Genomic DNA, 17,177 nt, shown 5'->3' on the forward strand with positions numbered 1-17,177 from the left:
TTTAGATTTACAAACAAGCACCATCCGCCAAATTTTTTTGGGTGAAACTTTAGAAAGGTGAATAAGATGCTCTTGTCTCTTATTAATATATGACTGCTTCTTCTTTTTAATGAGGGCTTTGTATATACTAATATTTCAAAGCTTTACAGTTTCGTTAGGAGCGTCGTGAACATGTGGCTACTAATGAACTATCAAGAGGGCTAATCTAGCCCTAGCCGACCTGCTCTCCTTGAAAAATTAACCCACAACCACATATAAAAATTCACAACTCCATTTTGATACGTCCTTTTTAAGTGCTTGAAGTGGCCCCTAGCTCCTCTATGGCTGCTCCTTCACCTCCCTGTGTCAAACCATGGTTTCTCTTGGTGGTTTCACACCCACAAGCTTGGGTATAAAGCCCACAGATTTGGGTTCTTTATCCACAAGTCACTTTTGTGTGCTAGTTCTTCCAAAACCCACTATCCTAGGGTTTGGAGTACTTCTCAAGCTACAAATATCAACACTTCATCTTAGTGAGGGAGGTACCTCCAACACTAGGAAGTCTCCATCAACTTCATCACCGACGACACTAGCCCATTTGGCATCCATCACTGCAGTAGACTTTGTAGAATTAACCTTGTAATATCGATAGTTCCTTTGCATCATCTCATCTTAACCTGAAGACCTAAACACTTCCATAGGGATACTCCCTCTAAAGCGAGACTCCCTCTGTGTTTATACGGTCTCCAATGACTTAATCTACTACTAACCTCTTGTCCTATAAGGCCAGTCTAAGTTGCGATGGAACATGTTCCATCATCAACCCAACTCAATCCTACTAGCACTCATCCTCCTGGATCAAACACCACTTGTGCACACCCTCCACTCTCAGATATGCAACATCACGATCTAATGAAGAAACTAGTCTGCCAATCTCCATTCCATCACATGAAGCAATCTCAATCAAACCAATATCATCCATGTCAAATAAATCCTCGAGCTTTCCCAAAAATCCATGGAAAGTCAGAGGAAGTTCATGATCAACCACCTACCGTACAAAAAATTGTTTTTCACCAGGTTCTCCACTAATCCACCAAAACTCCCAGTCAATCTCACTTTCCTGCTATTCAATACCACATCTCCATGACTTCATTTGAGCCCTTTTCTCCATGCTTTAGATAATCTAGCTCTCTTTGAGCTGCTTCACAATGCACACTCTAATTCACTGGCCTTCAAAGTCACTCTGATACTATGTTGTTTTTACGTGATACTAAAGTCTAGGATAGAATCTTAAATCAATGATGTTACCAATCCACGTATCACAACAAATAGTATAATAATATACAATAGTAAATCAACACATGGACAAATATAGACAACTTTTTACAAATTTTTACAATCCAACTTTGTTATATTAACAAACTAATAATACAATAGTCTATGGTTCATGTGCCAATGATAATTTCCCTCATACATCCACTGATATAAGAAAAAAACAACTAGGGCTTGGTGTAAGTCCTTTGACAACCAATCTACCGTTACAAAGTACTCTGACTGTGAACCAACTCCATTAGGTCAATGAACTCAGCTCCAAAATCTCTCTACTTGATTTTTAATCCTTCAATGCATCAATACATTGATACTCCTCTTGAGTTGTTCACAACTCCATTTGTGAACAACTCTCAACTTCTCACTACTGCTCCTAAGTTATCTTGGGAATTTCTTCCCACCAGTGCCTTTTGTGTTTCCTGACGAAGACACACTTAGGGCTGGGAGACTTCCCTCTATCACTATCGAATGTCCTTCTCTAGAAATGAACTTAGGGCATAGAGAACTAACCAACTTTTGTTGTAGATGTCCTTCTCCACAAGACAAATCTAGGGCTACAAACTGCGCCTCGCTGATCAAATTTGTGATCTCTTCTTCTGTCACTTCTAATAATATCTTAGTCCTTCAAGAGACTTGTTCATTAGGGATTGAAGCAACCCTATACAACCCTCCATAATTTGATTTTTATGCCACTCCAATTCTGCTTCTTCTAGTAGCCACCTTAGTCGATCAAGGTGCTACTCTAGGCCACACTTGGTCCACTCTCACACTGCCCTCCAATAATCTATGAGCATCCAACACAAATGTCCAATCTAGACTCTGTCCTCTAGTAACAAATCATCCTTAAACACATCATCAATACATACCTTAGGGTTGGTGTCTCTCTGCTATAGCCTTTGCTCTTATTTAGGGCTTCCAACAACCTATTATCCCTCTCCAAAATGCTCTAAAAACCTTCTAAATACTATGAACTTTCTCTCTTGTGCTATTACTGCCATATTTTTCTATCTAAGGTCTTTCCATCCATTGTTTAGGCCTTTCGACCACCTTCTAACTGAGGTACAAGGCTATGACCCTCCTATCTAATTATTGTACAAGACTACAACTCCTTTTAGAGATATGCCCACACACAAATATCATACCAATTTTCCAAAAATTACCTTAGATTGCTCATAGAGTATCTCAACCCCTCAAAATAGGAAATTCCACCAAATCTATACACAAGTAGACCCAAACTTGTCCCTCAAGTCTGTGCCTCCTCCACAGATCCAAGATGACCCTCAACAGTCACTAGAGATCACCCACAGATCCTTTAATATTCACTAAAGTCTGCTTCTTAGATTTGTCGCCCAAAACAGATTTTATTCTTGTGATAAGGTGTATATGGAGTAGTCTTATGTGTTGTTATATCACACTTCTTTTAGAACTCCTCAAATTCATTCCCAAATAATTCTCCATTGTTATCCATCCTTATTGCCTTTAGTTTCCTCTTTGTCTAATTATCCACAAGAGCCTTAAAGTTTTAAATTTGTCAAACACTTCAGATTTATTCTTGACAAAATAAATTTACGTATTTCTTGAGAATTCATATATAAATGAGACATAATTCATATAGTTTCCTAATGATTGAACCAACACATTTCCGAACACATCATTATGCATCCACTACAATATTTATTTTTTTGCCATACTACTAGAGGATAATATTACCTAATTATGTTTCTTGTATAGGAAATGCTCATATAAATCAAAATATAGAGAGTAATTATACATACATTCTACCATACCTTTACCATGTAGTGTTTGAAGGCCCTTCTTTCTGGTATGTCCCATTTTTTAATTCCATAGCATAGTCTTATTTCTATATACTATAGGGTTTTTTTCCTTCTTTAGTTCCATTATGAGGAACAAAGGGATTGTTTCACCCATCACTAATAGTCCTCCTCAATATCTTATATAGAGTTCAAAGCTTAACTCCTCTTGGTAATACCATTGCTCCTTGAACTATTCTATACATTTTATTTTCAAACATTGTTTTTACACCTGCATCACTCATCTTGATTATTGAAATCAAATATATGGTCAATACTGTGATGTGTAGAACACAAAAGAGTGTTTTAATCCTTCCATCCATGAGATTCAATGTGAATTTTCCTTGTCTTATGGTTTTGGTTGTCGATAAATCTCCTAGGAAAATGTCATTTCCATCGTACCTTTCATACACACAAACCACTCCTTGTGACGAGTCATATGAGAAGATTCAATTGAGTTAACCAACCATGCCTCAAGATCTACATGTGTGCATGAAAAGGGCAAGTACACATCCCCTATTTCATCTAAAGGTTTTTTCTTCTATAGAAGCAGTATCATAAGATCCTTTTCTTTATGTCTTCTTTTTTGCATCTCCAACATACCTTTACAAATTTTCCTAGAGATTATATCTTCCTCTAGATTTAGATCTCTTACTTGAGGAATTATTTTTGTTTCTATACTAATAAATCCCTACCAAATACTTAAGAAAAATTGATTAGAAAATATACCAAAAAAATAAAAATAAAATAATGATGATTATTTTTTTGTTGTTGGCTTAATCCACAGAATTTGAGCCTTTAATCTAGTAATTTATATAATACTTTTGAATAGAATGATCACTAATTAAGCTACATTATAAAATAGTTAAATTACGTCAATATTTTATATTTAAATATAATTATATATATTATTCATAAATATTAAATGATCACATCTATATGATAATTAGGTTGTTTAATATATATCCTTCATTATAATAAATTGATTTTTTTTTAAATAATATTTTAACATAGTTTTAATAAAGTTAAGAATATTTTTAACTAAAAATTATTAATAATTAGAATTTGTATTATTTATATTTTATGATAATTTAAGAAATATTTAATAAAATTTTATTAAAAATTATAAATTAATTTAAAATAAACAAAAAAAATGTCAATGGGTTTTGGATAGATGGTGATGACTGTGTTGTTAAGGTACTCCTAGATGTTTATGACAATGATTCAATTCCCCACTCTATTCAAATGTTATTCTTGGATATGACCATGATATAGCATCACCACTACCAAACTTTCAAAAAAATATTAAACAATATAATACATTTTTTTTTTAATAATATAAGCCTTCAAGAAGAAATTTCCCATGTTGAATGTCACATTTCACGTGAGAAAAAATGCATTACTAACTCTAAGGTGCTTTCCAAAGTAGCAAGACAAGTTCCAAACATAGGCCACTCTTGGGGTCACCTCAATCATTATAGTTATTCTTTGCTAACACCTCAAGTTGTTGTTCGGCTATGTGTTGGTGGATAGGAACACTTCCAAAGAAGAGACGCTTCTTTAATTGAATGAATTATAGGTGTTAGTGCACTCGATGGACCAAAGACTAGAGAAAATTGAAGGTTGCCTTGACTTGCCCCCTGCTCTAGATTGTTCTCCAAGAGATTATGGGGATCCTATCCACGTGGAAGCCTTAGGCTCTAGAAATTATTGAATGTTAACTATGTTCTCTGGTTATTTACTATCAAGTCCTAGTTACTTTATTTTTTTGCTTGAGTATAACCCTAGAGGCCACTTATTTCAAACAAAGTTTTTGGTTTTTTGGTACACTATTACTAAAAATTTTGTGTGGCTCTTAAAGAAAATGAAATTTTATGCCTCACCTCATTTCCCTACTGGAAGACCAAGACACATTTCAATTTATTATAGTTATTAGAAATAATGAAAAAACTTGTACTTAGAAAAAAAATAATTACAAATAAGAAATAAATTACAATTAATTTTATTATGAGCTACATGTGTAATTCTTTGGGTGTTCAACCTTTAGTTGACATGTATCCATTTTATTGCACTGAGACACACATTCAATAGGCTAGTATGAGGAAAATGTATAATTTCTTTTGTGCTCAACCTTGAGATACTTCAGTGTCTCAACCATAAATATTTCTAGATTCTAAACTCCACAATTTTTTCTCCTTTAGAGTAATTCTAGTTTATCTCACTAGCATTGGATTTTAGTTAAACTCGAGTTTGTATGTATATAGGGTTCAAATTTGAATTCATCATTACCCTCTAAGAACCCTTTAGCCTCTGATAGAGGGGTATATAGCGGTATACAATTTTTCCCATATAAATCAAATTAAAATAAAAAGTTGCTTATCAAATTTGCAAAGAAAACCATTTCTAATTTTTTCACTTGAAGGATAAAATTTACTTTATAATATGTTTTACCCGTTATTATTTTTGTATTATATATATAAACAATTAGAAAAATGAATTCTAACAATTTCTCTCCATATCTTGATAATTTATTACAGTTGTGTCTTAGTAATGGGAAATGAAGATCAAAACTTTGGTTGTGGTGAAATATTTTGTTATTCGTAGATAAAAACAATTTCAATTCGAATCAACACCTTAGCCTCTTAGTGTTTGGATTTAAAAATGCAAATTGTCTTACATCCTACTCTTTGATTGCATTTACTACTTTCTTAGCTTTCTTGCATTTATGAATATCACCAGCATGTTTTGTTTATGCCTATTTATTTTGAAGATATGACAACAAACACTTGAGATTAAAATTGATTAAATCGACCTATGATTCCTTATTATCCCATTTTCAGTGTTCATTCATTTTTTGTTGATTAAAAATAATGTCAGTTCTATGTTCTTTTACAAATGGTGTCATGCATAGGAATGCACATGTGCACTAATCATTGACTCCATAATTCTTATGAAAGAATATTCTTGTAAGTTATATTTATTTTATGGAAAAATTTGTTATTGTTGGTTTGGTTTTAAATAGTTGTTTTTTTTTTCTTTATTGGAAATTACAATGATATCTATAAAATAATACTCTATCTTTATTTTTATTTTTTTAAACTCATTGCAATTATGTGAATAATTGAGTCTTGTAAGAAAGAAAAACAATTTCATTGTATTGAGGAATGATATCCATATTAGATGAAAAGGTAAATGATTCTACTAAATTTCCTCCACATAGTTCCTATATATACTAGCATTTGCACCTAATGTTGCAAAGGAAACGCCGTAAGGCATAGTGTGTGGAAGAATATTGAAATGTGAATGGGCTTTTATGGGCTTTTTTGAAAGCAAGGGTCGATGATTTTGAGTTTTAATTTGAGGAAGCCATTTTGAAAACTGTATTTGGGGGTTAAAGTGGTGACGAAATGGAATACAAGTAGTCATAAATATCCATTGAACTTGTTTAGACACCTTCGTATCTGGATAAAAATTGCGTAGTTGAAGGTGAAGGTAAACGAATGAATTCACGCGAACAACAGCTGGGTATCCATATTGATTTGGATAGGGTTATTTAAGAAATCATTATTCAAACATGAAATTTAATTAATATCGAGATATATTTAAAACATGTATTATATTCATTAAAATAAATTGATTTTGTTAACAAAATATGTTAAAACCCATTGATAATGAATTGGTTGTGAAGACATAAACTATCAAAATGGTATTTGATCTTGAAACATCCTTTTTCAAGTTTCAGTTGGAAAATACAACTAGTGAATTGTAACAGAAGAGGTTAGAGAAGCAATATAATATTCTAAAGAACATTATGGTTGTCATTCCATATTTGTAGTTGCATCAAAAATTGTTGGAGGCATCGAAGACCTGAAGAAGCAGTAATGAACCTACAAAATGTATATTTTGTTAGAATTTGTAATATGTAAATCAATTGTGGAAATTTATTAGTAATACTTTGCATGTGAGTTGTGTTAAAATGCATTTGGAATGAATGGAAATGAAGTTACCTTTTCCATGGGGATTTATATATTGTTAGTCGAAGATTGGGAGATTTTGTTGGTTTTCTAAAGGGTATATACTCAGTTTTTGGCATGGCTGAGTTTTGCAAAACAACTGATATTTTATTTGAAGTTTGGTTGTTGGGTGCATGTTTCTTTTGTGGCTTGGAATTAGAAGCTTTGATATCATGAAAATGCTTCTTCAGATCTGGGTGCATCTTCTACTAGAGTTTTAGAAGTCACTGGTTTTGATATTTAAGAGAAGATTATTCATAAATCTTTTGTATTCATTTAGTTCTATTCATCGCATGCATAGCTTAATAATTTTGGCTCCGAGCACATTCTAATAGCAGATATCTTGAGTCTCCTAACCAATTGCATTTGTTATAAAGAGAATTTCCAAGATCTTGGTCCAGTTTCCGACTAACATTTGAGAATGTTGAAGTTTTGTCTATATCAAATCTTGGGGTATCGTGTAGATCTAGTATAAGACGATTTTCAAACTTAAAGTGACGACATACTTTTGATTGAAGATCCACAAGCACTAGAGAACAACATTGGCAATAATTCATATAATATTTTGAAGCAAGTGAAAAAACACTTCAGTGTAGTATAAATATGCAACAAGGTTTTGAGGCTCTCCATCAACAGGTAGTTATTGTAGTATTGGTAACAATCGTGAGTCCAAAAGATACAATTTCAGGGGGGAAGTTGGGCCAAAGATATTTATTTCCTACATAATGTAGAAGGTTTGGTCTAACTTCATTTCACTCTTGGCTATGCTTATGAAGAATAAATACAATGACTTTGTGCATTAAGAAACAACAGAAGAATGCAAGGAAATTTGCAGAATTTTTGTTATATCATTCTCTAAGAGAGAGTATATTATGTTGGCCTTCCTAGTCACCCAGGCCTTTAGTTGACATATTCACAGACAAAGAAAGGATAGCTCTTGTGAAAGCTAGATGAGAGGATAAAATGAAGTATGTTGCTCAAAAGAATAAAGGAATATGCAATAGCCAAAAGTAGTGCAAGAAAGAAATGCCTTTAATTGCTAAATGAACCAAGATACTGATTGAAAAAGAACAACCCACTACAAACTTTTACTTGAAGAAAATAACAAAGCCTGTTATGAAATTATGTATTGAGACTATTGATGGTTTTTCCATAGAAGCTAAAGAGAATGCTTTGGTTTGGTATCATCTTGATGCTGATCTGGATTTTTGATCTTGCCAATCCAAGGAGCTATTTAGATAATTTGGAGAGTGTGTTTGCAAACAAGCAAGTGAATGTCAAAATTGTACAACATATTATCGAGGTTTTTGTTTATAGGTCTACTATGGGGTCAAGGTCTATGGAGAAATATTCAATATTTAATATTGTATAATGTGTATGTTAGCTACAAGTTTATGTATGTAATCTAATGATGGCTTCCATCAATCTCAATCTATGCAGTTTCTTAGGCATGAGAAGATGCTACCTCTGCAATTTGGTCATGGATTCAAAACAGAGCAGCAAAATGTTGATAATAGAGATGGCTTCAGTGATGTCTATGACCAAGTAGTTCACATGAAGGAGCTTATTTTCCTTGAAGCACATGCAAAAGCAGATCGATAGTTATTATAAATCGTGAACCCCCTCTATGTGTTCGATGTTTAACAAAGGGAGTGAAAAAACTATTGGTGATGTGGCAGCAACAGGTTTATAGTAGCACCCCCTTGACAGTTTTCAATAGCACGGAACCCATCCCTCCTCTCCCCCTCCACCGAGAAATTGCTTTTGGAAACCACTCATCAAAATTTTGTGGGCATTTTCCAACAATGAACGTTAGGTGCAGTTTCCAGGGAATTGAAGGAGAATTTCAAAATTCCAAACAATGGAGTTTTTGAAAAATGGCCTCAATTAGATGAGACATGAGAATTTTTTTAAAATTGTCAACAGTTTGGGAGATTTTGTTGGTTTTCTAAAGGGTATATACTCAGTTTTTGGCATGGCCGAGTTTTGCAAAACAACTGATCCTTTATTTGAAGGTTGGTTGTTGGGTGCATGTTTCCTTCGTGGCTTGGAATTAGAAGCTTTGATATCATGAAAATGCTTTTTCAGATCTGGGTGCATCTTCTACCAGAGTTTTAGAAGTCACTGTTTGATATTCAAGAGAAGATTATTCATAACTCTTTTGTATTCATTCAGTTATATTCATCGCATGCATAGCTTAATACTTTTGGCTCTGAGAACATTCTAATAGCAAATATCTTGATTTTGCTAACCAATTGCATTTGTTATAAAGGGAATTTCCAAGATCTTGGTCCAGTTTCCGACTAACATTTGAGAATGTTGAAGTTCTGTCTATATCAAATCTTGGGGTATCATAGAGATCTAGTATAAGACGATTTTCAAACTTAAAGTAACGACATACTTTCGATTGAAGATCCATAAGCACCAGAGAACAACATTAGCAATAATTCATATGATATTTTGAAGCAAGTGAAAAAACACTTCAGTGTAGTATAAATATGCAACAAAGTTTTGAGGCTCTCCATCAACAGGTAGTTATTGTAGTATTGGTAACAATCATGAGTCCAAAAGATACAATTTCAAGGGGGAAGTTGGGCCAAAGATATTTATTTCCTACGTAATGCAGAAGGTTTGGTCTAACTTCATTTCACTCTTGGCTATGCTTATGAAGAATAAATAAAATGACTTTGTGCATTAAGAAACAATAGAAGAATGCAAGGAAATTTGCAGAAATTTTGTTATATCATTCTCTAAGAGAGAGTATATTATGTTGGCCTTCCTAGTCACGCATGCCTTTAGTTGACATATTCATAGACAAAGAAAGGATAGCTCTTGTGAAGGCTAGATGAAAGGATAAAATGAAGTATGTTGTTCAAAAGAATAAAGGAATATGCAATAGCCAAAAGTAGTGCAAGAAAGGAACACCTTTAATTTCTAAATGAACCAAGATACTGAATGAAAAACAACAACCCACTACAAACTTTTACTGGAAGAAAACAACAAAGCCTGTTATGAAATTATGTACTGAGACTACTGATGGTTTTTCCATAGAAGCTAAAGAGAATGCTTTGGTTTGGTATCATCTTGATGCTGATCTGGATTTTTGATCTTGCCAATCCAAGGAGCTATTTAGATAATTTGGAGAGTGTGTTTGCAAACAAGCAAGTGAATGTCAAAATTGTACAACATATTATTGAGGTTTTTGTTTATAGGTCTACTATGGGGTCAAGGTCTATGGAGAAATATTCAATATTTAATATTGTATAATGTGTATATTAGCTACAAGTTTATGTATGTAATCTAATGATGGCTTCCATCAATCTCAATCTATGCAGTTTCTTAGGCACGAGAAGATGCTACCTCTGCAATTTGGTCATGGATTCAAAACAAAGCAGCAAAATGTTGATAATAGAGATGGCTTCAGTGGTGTCTATGACCAAGTTGTTCACATGAAGGAGCTTATTTTCCTTGAAGCACATGCAGAGCCATATATGAGGGAATTGACTGCCAGTGATGTTGTCATAGGTACATTCGTAACTCTTGTTGGAAAAGAGAGGGTAGAAAAATAATGTACAAATATTGAGAAACACCAAACACAATGGATTTCCAATTATTGATGTACTCCTATATCATTGTTTTATGGCATTAGGATATCAAAGAGATGAAAACCATGGTTTTTGATAGCTAGACACTTTTTTTTGTAGTTTTGCCAGATGTCTACGAAAAGAGTAATTAATTTATCCTACGAATTTTACCACTAATTATATTTTTACATGAGGAATTAACCCATGGATAAAGTAGAGTATATTTTTCAAATAAGTTATATGAAACAAAAGGTTTTGTAAACCATACTTCAATAGATGACAAAAATTTCTCTTTCAAAATTGGATAAAAGGACCATTGGATAACAGGTGGCATAGTTGACCCTGTTTAAAGGGAGGTCGATAGATTTTCAGGAATATTTACAACAGATTCAAATTCGTAGACAGGAAATAAACAGTCAAAGAATCAATTTCCAATTTGATGGCAGAGGATTTTCTATCATTTCCGTATTCCTTGTAGCAACTTAAAATTTATTTTATTTTTAGTTTACTGTTAGGATTTTATTCCTAAAATCTTGTAACAGCTTGAGGATTATGTTTTTCCTATATATTCTTTAATTAGAATATATATTTGTAATGTAAGGGAGGTTGTATTTTGGTGTAAAAAACCCAGGTTTGTATACTATAGAAGCTTGATAAAGTACTCCTTGTTAAGCCGATTAAGGAAGATGATGCAATTGAAACCATCTAGTCCCTAAACATGGTTAAAGATCTGGGACTGGATGACTTCTTTATAATTTTTAATGTGAATGCTTAACTCCTCCATATTTAAATGAAGGTTTGGGGGAAATCCCAACTCATCCTTTTTAGCTCTAATTTTGAAGGAGACATAGTTGTCCTCATTCTCTCAATTCTGGACAATCTCAATGTGTAATTTGGCCTAGAAGTTTCTAACAAGAAATTTAGCTATTATGCTCAAAAAGATTTTTCCTACAATCATATCAAAAAACCAAGTTGGTTTCATGAAGAATCGATAAATCATAGATAACATCATTCTTGTTCAGGAGGCGATTCATTCAGGAAAGAAATGGGGTTAGCTGGGTATGATTATCAAACTTGACATGGAAAACACCTTCAATAGAATCCATCACTCCTTTTTATTCTTAGTGATGGAAAGGTTGGGTTTCTGTAATGAGTTCAGCTCAGATTAAAATTTAAAATCCAATAAAATTTTAAAACTTATCTCGTAGGAATTAAAATATAAAATCCAACATATTCATCAGGTGATGAATAAGTTCATACATTTAACGATTCCTTCTACATGGCACTACATGACATGACATGACGGATGAATTCATGACGCTACCGAAGATCACTGTGATGCATTTCTGTTGCAACGTTTTTGAAGTGATCCTGCACACAGTTATAAAATAGATTCCAAATGCTTATACTGCATCTCTCCCTAGTGAAAAGAAATGCTCACATCAATAATGAATGATGTCACTAAAATATATAGATGAACATCTTATAAGACAAAGCGTCAAAATCTTAAGTACTCCTTGTTAAGCCAATTAAGGAAAATGACGCAATTGAAACCATCTAGTCCCTAAACATGGTTAACGGTATGGGACCGGATGACTTCTTTATTAATACTTCGAATAAATTTCAAGCCTGGGTTGCTCAATGGCTCTCTTCATTAGGATGTGTTGTGATAGTTCAATATGTTTTATCGTCGCTTCTTGTCTACCTATACTCTGACCTTCTAGACCCAAAAGTTGTGCTCAATCAGTTGAGCTTGTTAATTCACAAGTTTCTATGGCAAGGAGGGAGGAAGAGTGAAAGAAAATTCCATTTAGTAAAACTGGAATGTAATTTGTCTCCCAACGGTTAATGGGGGATTGGTAGTCTAAGACCCTCTATTTATGAATATTTCTCCTAGAGCTACAATCGTTTGGATACTTATTTCAGATTTCAGTGTGTGGTGGAAATTTGGCTTTCTGCCGAAACATTCAACAAGAATTCTTTTCTCAGGGTAGAATCAACTTATTGGGCAGGTCCAGGTTTTACCATTTGAAAGCTGTGAGAGGAAGCAATCCCTCTTATCATTGATCACCTTAGTTGGAAATGGGGAAATAGGTCTCGCTTATATATTTTGAGATAACAAATATTTCCAAATATCTTGTTGAGTGGAAGTGAAGAATTCAAAATCCTCACTTAGTGGATGAAAAAAAATGGTTTTTCTCAAATTAAAGGACATATAAAAATGGGATATCAAAGGGGTATGGAAGGGTTGGATCAACCTAGAGTTGGTGATTCATTTAAAGCTAGTTTGGGATAATTAGACTTTAGTGATAAATGGTTGTTTATAGGAGCTGCCTAAACCTGTAGCAGTCTTCGCTCCCTTGCCAAAGTCTGATGTACAATTCAGTCAGAGTGTTGATCGGTTTAATTTAAAATTGGGCAAAACAAACCAATGGAATCATTCCAACACAGAGAATTTTCACTGTGCCTGAAATTCTTGCTGGATTCTTGTCAAATTTGTGGTTGGAAAGAGGGTCTATTTGCTATACAATTAACGTACTCTATTGTTCATGAGTAGCATGGTTTTTGTACCCCAATGAGCTTGTCAAATATTTCTGAAATGATATTTTGAACAGGTCAATCCTCACAATCATCAGCTAAAGTTATGTGATTTTGGAAGTGCCAAAAGCTCTGGTGAGTTGTTGGTGAAGTGTAACTAGTAGATTCCTGAATTGGTTTAAATTATTTGATGGCAGCATTTAATGTTTTATGAAATGTGTAATGTTTAGAATACTAGATTTTGTTCAAAGGACTTGGGATTTAAGGTTTGATTCATGAGTCTATTTAATGTAGAACTTCATTTCTTTGTATGTATGTATATATGTATATGTTGATGCTCTTCTTATAAGGTAAAAGGTGAACCAAATATATCATACATTTTCTCTAGTTATTATAGAGCTCCTGAGCTTATATTTGGAGCCACTGAGTATACTTCTGCTATTGATATCTGGTCCATGGGTTGTGTCTTGGTTGAGCTACTTCTTGGTCAGGGAAGTGGGTTTTCAGTTTCAGAGTAGTCTTACCTCTGCAGATCATGCATCAATACCGAAATTGCAGTTTGTAATATTCCCAATGACATCATGCTTACATATACTTGAGGAAATTTTACCAAATTTGTACCAAAAGACAGTGTAGCATGCTGATCATTCTCACTATGTAGAAATCCTACAATCGTGTTTCGGTATTATATCAAGTAAGGTATTCTAGGAACACAGATTTATGATTTTCCTTGCTCTTTATAGGCTCTCTTAGGCTCCCACTGGGATCAGATTTCATCCCTAGCTATCACTACCCAGTTTGTGGGGTGGAACAAAAGGTCTTTTGATCATTAGTGTGAAAGCTACATACAGTTTGACAAAGATATGTAAATTATTGTTATCAAACCTACATACAGTTTGACAAAGATATGTAAATTATTGTTATCAAACTATGGAAATTTAGGATTTTATTTTTTATGCAGTTGGAAAATATTAAGGCTAAGCAGTAAGGTTTCTTTGTGTAAGTTCAGTAATATGGTTAAACTGCTAATAGTCATACTTCAAAAAATCACTTTTGAACAGTCCAAGTAGTGTCCTGCTAAGTCAGGAATAGAAGGCCCAATTCAGCTTCAATTCAACATCAATGCATGAATAACTACGGTGTTGCAGTAAGTTATGTAAGCCGAATTGTTTTGAATAGTGGAGGTGTTTAGTAGGTTTGAGAATACCCTTTACTAGCCTTGGGTATGATATTCAAAGCATCAAAATCACTCTCGGTTTCTAGGCCATACTGCCTTGAGCATTAACCCTAATTAAGAGGCATACAGTTGGAAAATATATTTGGATTTTGTATCATTGCACTGTGATATAAGCATCCAATTGAATTGTCATTGTCCTCTTTTCACCTTACACGTTTGCAAATATGCCTCTTTTAACCTTAAGCTATTTGACAAAAATGGATTTACCATTTCCACTCATATCCTATCAAACTCTGCTCGGAAATATACAAATCACTGTTGATTATATTCAAAGATTAATTAAATTTATACTCTAGGTAGAGGAATCATGGCAGAGCATGGCGCCTTTTGCCAATGTAACCAACCATGTATAATTTGCTCGTCACCTAGAAAAATAAAAATAATTCACCATCTCTGTTAGTAATATAGTGAAACATAATTTAAACCCTGAAACATAAACACAAGTAACCATATTAGCTGTCCTGGAGACCACCCACTTCACATCTGACGGTGAAACAATGCATTTTACAGGCACGGTTTTATGATTCTCGAGCTGAATAGAGATGACTTCCAAGGGCTCCATCCCTTTGAGGTTTCTTGAAACAATATAATCAACTTGCCCACATGATTAAATGACACAATTTATTAACTGTAGCCTCTTATTTCGTGTTAATAACACGAGTAAGCCTCTTGCATTTGATGCTAAGTAGTTTGTCATATATCACCCACGCAAAACTTATAAAATGGGGATCGGTAGTACCAGATCCTTTCAAATTTGCACGGCCCCAATAATCTGGGTGACATGTTACATGATACCCAGTTGATGCCCTGGCACTTTGCTTGTCAGCAAAGCTGGTTGCAGTGTTCTGGTAATCATCATAGCCGTTTTCAAACCACCCCCTGCAGTGTTCTGAGAGACCTTACTGCATACATGATTGTTTCCTTTAGATCTCTATGCTTCCTATTACCATGGAATATTGACAAAGTTACGATGTTTCCACTGATAATCTCCGCAACCCATAATAATCCATCAATGATGCCAACTTACAGCCATACCATTTTTTGTGCACTAGAGCTTCACTGAGGTAGATTTCAAATCCCTTCACCTCCAAATTATTGTCATATGCCTTCCGAACAACTTCCTCTGTGAATGAGCTTATACAAAGAGTCTGTGATGCTTGTACACGTTTTGATTCATATGTTCGTTTATCCTCTTTCTCCATGAAATCAAGAAATTCTTTTTGGTGTAAATTGGCAGGAACCCGCGCTGGAATACCATTTTTCGGAAAATCAACTGCTTTTGAAAATAGCTCGGCTAACTGTAGACAACTTGCACTCTGAGCCATACTCGACTCTTGGTCAGAAAATGCAGTATGAGAATTGGCTATCATTCCCAAGCTGTCATTCATCATATAATTCACAAAATACTCTTGAACCTACTGCATCATCAAACAAAATCATATAAGATAATGCACGGAGCAGTGCTAGTGTTTAAGCTTAAACAAGTATAAGAAAGCAATATAGGTAATTTGTCTCCAATGAAGGCCCACAAATTCTTTTCATATAAAGAAAAAGATCATAATCACAAAGTTAGTAGGTTAATATTCCAGAAAAGTATGCTAATATTCTCCTCTGAACAGTTCAGAACATGAAGCCAACCAATGTACAAACAGTCCAAGGATTCATATGTTTTAATGAGATGTGGTCAATGGGGTTAGTAGCAGATTGTCCAGTAATATCTCAGTGAAAAGTGCCTAAAGCATCCCGAATTCTAGTAAAAAAAATAATAAAACCTAAGGGGATGCTTGCAAGACAAAATTCAACAGGGAATATTATTGGTAAATGTTTGAAAAACAGTGTAGTAAGCATTTTTATTTTTAATTTTTTCTGGGAACATTGTTCTGGTCAGTTTTCTCAACCTGTCTCCCACAACCAAAAGCATCAAAAGAAAACAACAATATACAATGATCATGAAGTTCACGAGCACTCAAACGGACTTTCAGTGTTTTCTTCTTCGACTTCCCCATGGCTTCTGAAGAATAAATACCCAACAACAAATCCCAGAATGACAGCTATAAAAACCCCCATTGAAAGACATCGCTGCCAACATGAGCAAATATCCCAGCCCTGCATTCAGACCAAAAACGGTCGATTCCATGACCCTAAATCCAAGTGCTCTAGGGTTTCTTCCAATCAGAGAAGCATTAAGGTCCGAGGCAGCTTTACCACTCGAAATCCCCTTGAAACGAGACCGTAGATTAACAATATACTCATGAAATACAGAAGCAAAAAACAAAAAAAACAAACAGCAACAAGGAGCAACAAGGGTAAGCGAGTAACCAAGCCATGATTGAGTCTTCCAGCCCTCGAACAGCAGGGTCATGTCTCCCACAACCGAAAGCATCAAAAGAAAACAACAATATACAATGATCATGAAGTTCACGAGCACCCACATGGACTTTCAATGTTTTCTTCTTCGCCTTCCCCATGGCAAGAAGAAATACCCAACAACAAACCCCAGGATCACAGCTATAAAAAAAACCCCATTGAAAGACATCGCTGCCAACATGAGCAAATATTCCAGCCCTACATTCAGACCAAAAATGGCGGATTCCATGACCCTAAATCCAAGTGCTCTAGGGTTTCTTCCAATCAGAGGAGCATTGAGGTCTGAGGCAGCTTTACCACTCGTAAAATCCCCTTCAAA

General features: G+C 34.3%; 2 pseudogenes; both read right to left on the reverse strand.

Moving 5' to 3' along the window:
* Positions 1-15,129: 15,129 nt before the first annotated feature.
* LOC149248044 (putative RNA-dependent RNA polymerase 1 pseudogene) lies at positions 15,130-15,879 on the reverse strand (annotated as a pseudogene).
* Positions 15,880-16,257: 378 nt separating this feature from the next.
* On the reverse strand, positions 16,258-16,853 carry LOC149248045 (copper transporter 5 pseudogene; annotated as a pseudogene).
* Between the last annotated feature and the right edge of the window lie 324 nt (positions 16,854-17,177).

Source organism: Pinus tabuliformis, chromosome 7 (genome assembly GCF_031772625.1).
Source record: "Pinus tabuliformis cultivar Carrire ecotype Pingquan chromosome 7, CPIR1, whole genome shotgun sequence".
Lineage (NCBI taxonomy): Eukaryota > Viridiplantae > Streptophyta > Pinopsida > Pinales > Pinaceae > Pinus > Pinus tabuliformis.